Here is a 9,987-nt window from a genome sequence, read left to right as displayed (position 1 = left end):
TCCCCTGAGAAGGGAAACACAGTGACAAATTCTCACTCACATAAAAATTACTGACATTATCTGAAAGTAGATTTGGATCCAATCTATCCAATCCAATAAAATATATATTAACCTGTTTCCATAGGAAGGACACCATAAGTATTCAAAACACAAATAAAAATATGAGCATATTTGTAGCAGTCCAGCCCATAGGTATTATGGAGAGACAAGGATTGTGAGTGAGCACATGGCCACCCTGCGCATGGCAATGAGCTCTATTCCCAGCGTGGCTGAAGTTTAGGTGGGAAACCTTGCTTCCTCCTGTGTCACTCACCTGAGGATAATAACCCCACCTTCACCTTGTCATAAGTTGCAATTATCCAATGGCAATACACTAGGTAACTCATCCATATGTATTGAGACATCATGTAACTGATCAATATGTATTGAGCTCATTTGTATATCAAAGAGAATAAAGGGGACGTGACACAGCCAGCTCGGCCCACTTGGAGGATATCAACAGGTTTGCAATGGAGCAACTTCTCCCCTTTCTCTCTCCTCTCTATCTTTCTCCCTGAGGCCTGGCCTTTAGGTCAGGCCTTCCTCTCTCTCTCTCTCTTCTAATGCTAATACCTAGCATTATCTACCTCCTTTAGTTTCTGATCTCCTTTCCTTCTGAGCTAGCATTATCCTCTGACCAGTGCAGTGTTAAATTGAGATCATTGGATGGGAATAGCCTGAATAGTAACATCCAGTGGTCGGAGCAGGCTGTGGCTCCCGAAAATTAATAATTGATTGCTGACTCAATTATTTACATCTCTAAAGCTGGCTCGTTCATGCCCTTCGTGGGATCCAAAACTTCTATCCTGTTTCTATCTTCTCTCCTTGAAACCTCTCGCGGGCCGGGAGGTTTTAATATTATATAAAAACCAATGTTGTTGTTCAGTCAAGTTTGACTCTTCATGATCCCATTTAGAGTTTCCTTGTCAGAGATTTTGGAATACCTGGCTATTTCCTTCTCAGGTTCATTTTATAGATGAGAAACTGAGGCAAATTAGGTTAAATGACTTGCCTAAAATCTCTTAACTAGTAAATTTCTGAAGCCATATTTAAACTTAGGTTTTTCTGCCTCTACCACTGGGCCACCTAGCTGCCTAAAAACTAGTAAGTACATTACAATTTTATTTATGTGAACTAAACATATGCAAATTCAAGTATACATAGTAGTAGTAGTAGTAGTCTCTCGGTAACCAAGGATGACGATTGTCTTTGTGCACTTTCATCTGTGATGTAGATGAGTGTGCACAAAGACACTTGTGCGTGAAGGAGACTTAAGTGGAAAAGTCGATGCACAGAGACAGTCCCACTCTCTCAGCCTTGGAAGCCTGGGTCCAGTGGCACGAAGAGTCGTTACACCTGGAGACTTCCTCAGATGCATTGGATGGCTGTGTTGTCCTTTGTGCTCCAACACACCCTAAGCACTCCGCAGTGCTTTGCTGTGTTGCCCTCTCAGCCTTTGAACCTTCTTACTGGTTTCTTCCGTCTGTTCTGCCGAAGCAGTCTTCACATGCTGGGTGAGCAAAGCCCTAGTTCCCCAGGGGTTCACGAGGACCCAATGGCTACCCTCACAAGGTTTAACTGGCCTGTCAAAGCCATTGCCCGGGGTGTGGCCGTTGCCTCATGCTAGCAGCTACTGGGAGCCACAAGTGATAATTGATAATAAAAAATAAGAGCAGAAAAATATGCAAAATAAAAAATTTTAATCACTCGCTAAATTCACTCCCATTTTCTTGAACAGCACAAAATCTCATAACAATTTTCCAAATCCTGTTCATTCTTTTTAAAAATTTAATTTAATTTTCCCCAATTATATGTAATGTTTCCAACACCTTTCAAATAATTGTCTCAAATTCTCTAACTCTTTCCTCCCCACATTCAAACCCACCTTACTCCCCCTCAGAGTTGGTAAACAGTCTCATAGAGTTTTTCATATGCAATAATTAATAATCTATATTTATCCTTTTGTGGAAGAAAATTCAAACAAAATAAATTAATTAATTACTTTGAGAACTGCCTGTTCATAACTTTTGATCATTTATCAATTGGGGCATGACCTGTATCCTTCTGTATTGGAGAAATGAGGCTTTTATTAGAGACTTGTAATTCTTTTTATGTTTTTATGATTATTGAGTATTACCCTCCATACCCCCTGTTTAGTTTCTGATCATAACCTCCCCCAATTTACCGTCTTTCCTATTAGCCACAATTTACTTCTCTTATTCCTATCTCCTCCTACTTTCTTGTTGGGTGAAATAGGTTTCTATACTTAATTGATCATGTATGTTCTTCCTTAACTGAGCCGATTCTGAGCAAAGTATGATTCATGTGCTCAATTCTCCACCTCCTTCATATCTCACCCTCCTCCAATTATAAAAGTTCTTTTATGCCTCTTTCTTCAGCATAATTTCCCTCATTCTATTTTTCCCTTAGCCTTGCTCACAATGTATTCCTCTTAATCAAATTTGTTTTTTTAGATATCATCCCATCATATTCAATTCACATCCTCACCCTCTATGTATACTTCTTCTGACAGCCCTAATAATGATAAAGTTCTTAGGAGTTCCAAGGATTATCCTCCCATGGATGTATGTAAACAATTTAACCCTATTGATTATCTTTTGATTTCTCTTTCCTATTTCTCTTTTTATGCTTCTCTTGAGTCTTATATTTGAGAGTCAAATTTTCCATTCAACCCTGGTCTTTTCACCAGGAATATTTGCAAGTCCTCTATTTCACTGAATGCTAATTTTGCCTCGTGAAGGATTATTCTCATGTATGTGATTCTTGGTTAAGTCCTAGCTCCTTTATCTTCTGGAATATCATATCCTAGGCACTCATATCCTTTAATGTAGAAACAGCTAAATCTTGTGTAATACTGCCTGTTGCTTCAAAATATTTAAATTGTTTTTTTTTGAGTGCTTGTAATATTTTCTCTTTAAAAAGGGGGTTATCCTTTTAGGAACTCTTTCAGGAGATGTTTGGTGGATTCTTACAATTTTTATTTTGCCCTTTGGTTCTAGAATGTCACATCAAGATAATTTCCTTGATAATTTCTTAAAAGATGATGTCTAAGCTCTTTCTTGAATAATGACTTAAAGATAGTGCAATAATTCTTAGATTATCTTTTCTGGATTTATTTTCCAGGTCAGTTGTTTTTCAAATGAGATATTTCACATTTTCTCTTAATTTTTTCATTCTTTTGAAATTGTTTGAATTTTTCTTGATGTCTCATAAGGTAATTACTTTCGACTTGCCAGATTCTAATTTTTAAGGCATGATTTTCTTTAGTGAACCTTTCTTTCTTTAGTGAACCTTGTACCTTTTTTTCCATTTCACCAATTCTACTTTTTAAGAGGCTCTTTTATTCAGGGAATTTGTATACTTTTTTCCATGTGGACAATTCTGCTTTTTTAAAAGTTCTTCTCTTCATTGGATTTTTGTTCCTATTTTATCAATTGACCTATTCTTTTTTTTTTTTAAGATATTAATTTCTTTGGTATTTTTTGTGCCTCCCTTCTTAAGTTGTTGACTTTTTTCATGATTTTTATGTATCACTCTCATTTATTTTCCCAATTTTCCTCCTTCCTCTCATTTGATTTTTAAAATAATTTTTGAGCTCCTCCTTTAATTTTTTTGATCTTCAATGAGATACTTCATATTTTATTTTGTTATTTCATTTTGTTTTATTGCTTCTTGATGTCTCTTGAAATTATGAGTTTCTAGCTGCTCAATTCTGATTTTTAAAGCCTGATTTTCCTCTGTCAGCTTTTGGGTCTCTATTTTCATTTGGCCCATTTCTTCTTGCATTGCTTTTATTTCTCTTCCCCACTTTTCCTCTGTTTCTTTTAATTGGTATTTGAATTCTTTTTTGAGCTCTTAAAGAATCTGAGTCCAATATATGTTCTTCTTTTGGACTTTTGGACTTTGTACTATGTGTTTGCTTTGCTTTCACTGTCCTCTTCTGTGTCTGTAGCTTGCTCTTTGTCTCCATAAAGATCTTTTAAAAATTAGGTGCTTTTTTTGTTTGCTCATTTTTCCTACTTTTTTTTAATAGGTAGGCTCTGTTCTCTGGGGGTTTAGGATATCCTCTTAAACTTCAGTTCTTTCTTGATGCTGCCATTAGCTTTATTTCTGGATCTCTCCCAGTTTCAGTTCTTCCAAGATGGTATGAGGGACTGAGGGCTGGGAGTTCTGAGGGCCTTCTCCCACTGCTGACTCAATTAACCCAGATATGCTTATAGTTTAAATACTTGCCTCAGACTTGGGTATAAGATTTTGGTCTCACTGTGGCCTTGATCTTATCAAGCACACAGATGATTTCCCTTTCCTGGGGCTCTACTGTGAGCTTTTGGCAAAAAAAAAAAATCAAGACCCCCTTTGGGTCTACCAAGTACCCCAAACTTGGATCTCTGTCTTCTTCAGAGATCCAGACTTCAACTCCTGGCTTTGCTCTGGGCTCACACAGATCAGCTCACTTCAACACAGATTACCCTGGGCTAGGACTTCTGAATTTACCACAGGTTTACAATTTTAAGGGGTATGGTTTAGTTGAACCTTTATTTTGCCCAGGCAGGGTCACAGGATCTATATGTTGCCTTGAGCTTAGATTCTGAACCTGGAACAGCAGATGTGGGATGGGTGTATGTGGGTGGCTCTTGGCTTGCTATCCACTCCTTGCTGCAGCCTCCTGCTGACTGTGCTCCCCTCTCACCCCATGCCCCGGATGTTCTCTGCCTCCATTTTTGGTTTTTCTTTTTTTAAAAGTAGTTTAGCTCTATCTCCTTGTTGGTTATTTTTCAACCCGGTATTTGTATATCCTATATTATTTTAATATTGCTTGGAGAGGATTTTCAATGTGACTTTGACCTTTTCTGCTTTACACCACCATCTTGGCTCTGCCCCACTCTCTTTTTGATCTTGAGAGCATTTCTGTTATTTCTTGGTGATTTTAGATGCAGCAGTATTGACTCTGTTGTGTTATTTTGAGTTTGTGTTTTGGTCATCCCCATGGGCAAAATGACTTTGTTTGTTGAATTTCTTATTTTGTTGTTTGCTCATTTTCCAGCCTTTTTCTTTTCTTGAAGCTAAAAAAAAGTCTTTTAAATGATAATCTGCAACTTTGGTGAAGGGAACACAGTTTAAAGCTTTGGGTTATTTAAGCAGTTGCCTTCAGAACTGGTTCTGGGGATATATCTGCTTTAAGTTCAACCAGGGTGGTATGATGTAAAGAGTGGTATGTGAGTAACTTCAAGCATTCTTTTTCCCCTTGGGACTTTGACCAGGATCCCTTGCTCCTCTATGGTTGTGTGTTTGCTAGTACTCCTCTTCACTCTGACACTGTACCCTGGAATTCTACTTGGATCTGCTTATGGGCAATGAGATACTTTTACACCCAGAGTGACCAAAGGAATGCCTGTAATCTCCTTCTGAACAGTATCTGGCCCTCCTTATGATCTATGGCGGAGAACTCCAGAAGCCTTTGCTGATGATTCATCTGTCCCCAACACCTGTTGCCTTGGTGAGGTGGGCTCTGGGGAGGATAGGAGAAAGTGCTAACAATTTGGGGGGATAAAGAAATCTTTTCCAAGGAACATGAGACCTACCTTGAAGGAAATGAAATATTAAATTAAACAGATGTGAAGGGGAAATATATTTTAGCTATGAGAGATAGCCTATGCAAAGAAACAGAGTCAGGACCTGTACCATGAAATTCAGTGAAAAGCAAGTAGGGAAGTTTATTTGGAAGAGAGATTATGTGAGGCATGTATTATATGGTAAACAGTGAAAAGGAGTCAGGAGCCATATAAGGGAGGATTCTCATGGTTGAAATAACCTGTTTGTATTTTATTCCAAAGGCAATAGAGAGTCACTGAAGATTCTTGAGAAAGGAAAAACATGGCCAGGCTTGTGTTTCAGGAAAACCAAAATATTTTGGTTTTCCTTTGTGGCAGATGAATATTAAATGAGAGAAGCTGGAAATGAGGTTTCTAATTTTTAGGCTATTTTAGGCAATAAGAAGAAGTAATCTCTTTCATTTAAAAATTTAAAAAAATATTTTAAAAAATCCTACCTCAGATTTTTACAGATAGGAAGTTGTGAACCTCATTCCATTTATTTTTAAATGCCATATTATTTGGGGTCTGCCTCTCCTTTTCCCCAAGCCAATTTAGATGTGTTTCCCCTTATCAATTTTCCACATTTAGAAGTCATGCCTTTTGATGTAACCTTTAAAGAAAAGTTATTTTGCTTTGTTATATTGTTCTTCTCCTGTGATATTAGAGAAATTGTAATTTCATCATGGCTCCTTCAGTTATTCTAATCATAGAGGTATACTGTGAAGTGATACATGTTTTCAATTTTCCTGACTATATTGATGGTGATTATATACATGGAAGAAAGAGGGGAACTAAGCAATGTTGTGAAAGTAAAATCGGAAAGACTTTGCAACTGATTGTATAGAGTGAGAGTTCATGAAAAGATAATTCTCATATTGTAAACTTCAACAAATAGAAAAATCATAGATATAATAACAATAATAATAATAACAAATAACATTGATATATAGTGCTTACTATGTGCTATGAGCCTACACTGTGCTAAGAGCTTTACAATTATTATCTCATTATTGTCTTCTTAACAATCATGTGAGATAGGTGCACTTACTATCCTAATTTTACAGATGAGGAAACTAAGGAAAAATTAAGAGCTGGCAAAGGTCTTAGATAGGGATGTGCTAGAGCCAGCTTATACCAGCTTGTGAGAATAAGTATTTCAGTATGAGCATGTACTCTTCAGAAATTAGTAAATACTTAAAAGCAGCACTCATTACATATTTACAAGAATAACTGAATAACCCCCACCCTGAAATTTAAATAACAAAATGTCCCAGAGATCAACTGACTAGAAAGACAAAACTCTCTTACCTCCCAAATGTCTCTATGGGCTGAGTAACTAGATGTACTGCAGACTAATTGAAATTCCCTTTATATCAGAAGGGAGAAGTAACAAGAGTCAAAGAATTCTTTAAAGATCACATCAAAAGATAGAATACTTTAAATGCAGAAAATTGACAGGAAGAGAAAACTGACCAGTTTCTTTGTTTGAGGAGGGTTAGGCAGAAGCATATTTCATAATATCTTGGACAAGATTCACAGCTTTATTTATGGCTATGAGAATCAGTGGCTCCTATTTATTCATTCAAAAAGCCTCTTGCTTTTGCATGTATTCTAGCTACACTGTTGATCAGGCAGAGAATATGGGAAGCCTCTTCTGGCTGTAAGGGTACCACCAAAGCAGAAAATGATTGGCATATTGTGATGGAATCCACAAATTATTGTTTCCTTAGCCTATACTGGATAAGAGAGGTGTCTTGGGGTCCTGAAAAGTATAATGACCCTGGAATCAAGAGACCTGGGTTCAAATTTCAACTCTGAGACTACTCTTAAATAAGTCTCAACCTCTCTGGACTGTCAATTGTCTCCTTTGGGTGAAGGATAGAATCAGCTGTGCAGTACTTACCCCTGTTCTGAAGAAAGTAATTTGTAAACATTTAAGTGTGATAGAAAGGTGTACTATTATAATATATTAAGTATAGTAGTAGTCTCTCAGTAACTGAGGATGATGATTGTCTTTGTGTGCTTTCATCTGTGATGTAGATGAGTGTGCACAAAGACACTTGTGCGTGAAGGAGATATAAGTGGAAAAGTCGATGCACAGAGACAGTCCCACTCTCTCGGAGTTGGAAGCCTGGGTCCAGTGGCACAAAAAGTCGTTACACCTGGAGACTTCCTCAGCTGCATTGGATGGCCCTGTTGTCTTTTGTGCTCCAACACCCCTTAAGCACTCCACAGTGCTTTGCTGTGTCATCTTCTCAGTCGTTGAACCTTCTTATTGGTTTCTTCCATCTGTTTGGCTGAAGTAGTCTATATATTAAGTATATTGAGATATATATTATATGATTACATATGAGTTAATATCATGATTATTATAAGCATTCAAGGATGTTAAAAATGAAGGTTATTAATCCAAACTAAGGTTAGAATCAAGTACATTTTAGGAATTGATACCTATTTTTTCCTCAGTGGGTTTAGTAAAAAAGATCTAAAAAATCCACTATTTCTTTTTATTTATTTATGTAAATTAGAATATTTTTCTATGGTTACATGTTTCATTTCTTTCCCTCTCCTCCTCTCACCCTCCCCCTTAAGCCAATGAGCAATTCTACTGGGTTTTACATGTGTCATTGATCAAGACCTATTTCCATATTCTTAATATTTGCAATAGAGTAATCATTGAGAGTCTACATCCCCATAGACCCATGTGATCAAGCAATTGTTTTTCTTCTGCGTTTCTACTCCCACAGGTCTTTCTCTGGATGTGGGTAGCATTCTTTCTCATAAGTCCTGCAGAATTCTTCTGGATCATTTCATTGCGGGTAGTAGAGAAATCCATTACATTTAATTGTTCCACCTTGTATCAGTCTCAGTGTATAATGTTCTCTTGGTTCTGCTCTTCTCACTCTGCATCAATTCCTGGAGGTCAGTCCAGTACACATGGAATTCCTCCAGTTCTTTATTTCTTTGAGCACAATAGTATTCCATCACCAACAGATACCACAACTTGTTTAGCCATTCCCCAATCAAAGGGCAATCCTTCATTTTCCAATTTTTTGCCACCCCAAATATTGCAGCTATGAACATTTTTGTACAACTAAATTCACAAGGCAGGATAAGTCTATGTAGTTGGTTTAAATACTACCCCAGGGTGTTTGGGAGTTATTGTGCAGAAATTCCATCTATAATCTACCCACAGAGAAATGAAAAATTTTCTGGCTGTTAAGGCACAGAACTATCACAAAATTCATCTGTAAATTATACTGTATAGAAAGAGTACATCCACTCTGATGCCTCAGCTTACAGATTTGGTAAAGCAAAATGTACCTCTAATAGACTTTTCCAATATGAATCCCACTCATAAGTTAAAATCATTCAATATATATACATATATATGTATATATATATATATATATATATATATATATTTATTTATTTATTTATTTACCTATTCTCAGCAACACAATGATCCAAGACAATTCCGAAGGACTCATGATGAAAAATGCTATCTACAACCAGAGAAAGAACTGATGGGGTTTGAATGCAAATTGAAGCATACTATTTTTTTTTTGCTCTGTGTGTGTGTCTATGTTTTCTTTCGCATCATTACTAATATGGGAATATGTTTTACACAACTGTACATGTATAACCTATATTAAATTGCTTGCTTTACTAAGAAAGGAGAGAAGGAAGAAAGAAAATTTGGAAATCAACATTTTCTAAAACAAATGTTTAAATTATTTTATATGTAATTTGGAAAAAATGAAATATTGCTAAATAAAAAAAATAGGTCAAGGATCTGTGGATGAATCCTTTAATCTTTGTGAACCTCAATTTGTCACTCTATAATAAGAGAGTTGAACTATATAACTTCTGAGGTCCCTTCCTCCTCTCTGTCTATAATCCTATTATCTGCAATTTAAACCACCTGGTCCTCCTTCTATTTACAAATAACACTTAGATTATATATATATATATATATATATATATATATGTATATGTATAAAACTTAGATTATAATGAGTAGTTATAGCTAAATATACACATATACAAACATTTCCCCAGCCTTTGGTCAGAACTGGTTGAAGACTGTCTCTGAACCTTGGCAAGCTATAGGAGAATAAACACACAGTGAATCACTGGGAATATTTGATAGACTCAGTTTACTAGTGACCAGAAGTTTAATAAAATTTGATTTATTAATTTATTAAAATTTGATTAATTTTAATTTAAAATCATTTCTTTAAGAAAATATTATATATATATTTTTAAACTGAGCACTTAAAGAGAATGTTTTTAGTTATATGGAAAACATATCTTATCTGGAATATTTCAT

Source organism: Monodelphis domestica, chromosome 8, assembly GCF_027887165.1.
Source record: "Monodelphis domestica isolate mMonDom1 chromosome 8, mMonDom1.pri, whole genome shotgun sequence".
Classification (NCBI taxonomy): Eukaryota; Metazoa; Chordata; class Mammalia; order Didelphimorphia; family Didelphidae; genus Monodelphis; species Monodelphis domestica.
The sequence above is the reverse complement of the archived record's forward strand: the minus strand, read 5'-3'. Positions refer to the sequence as shown.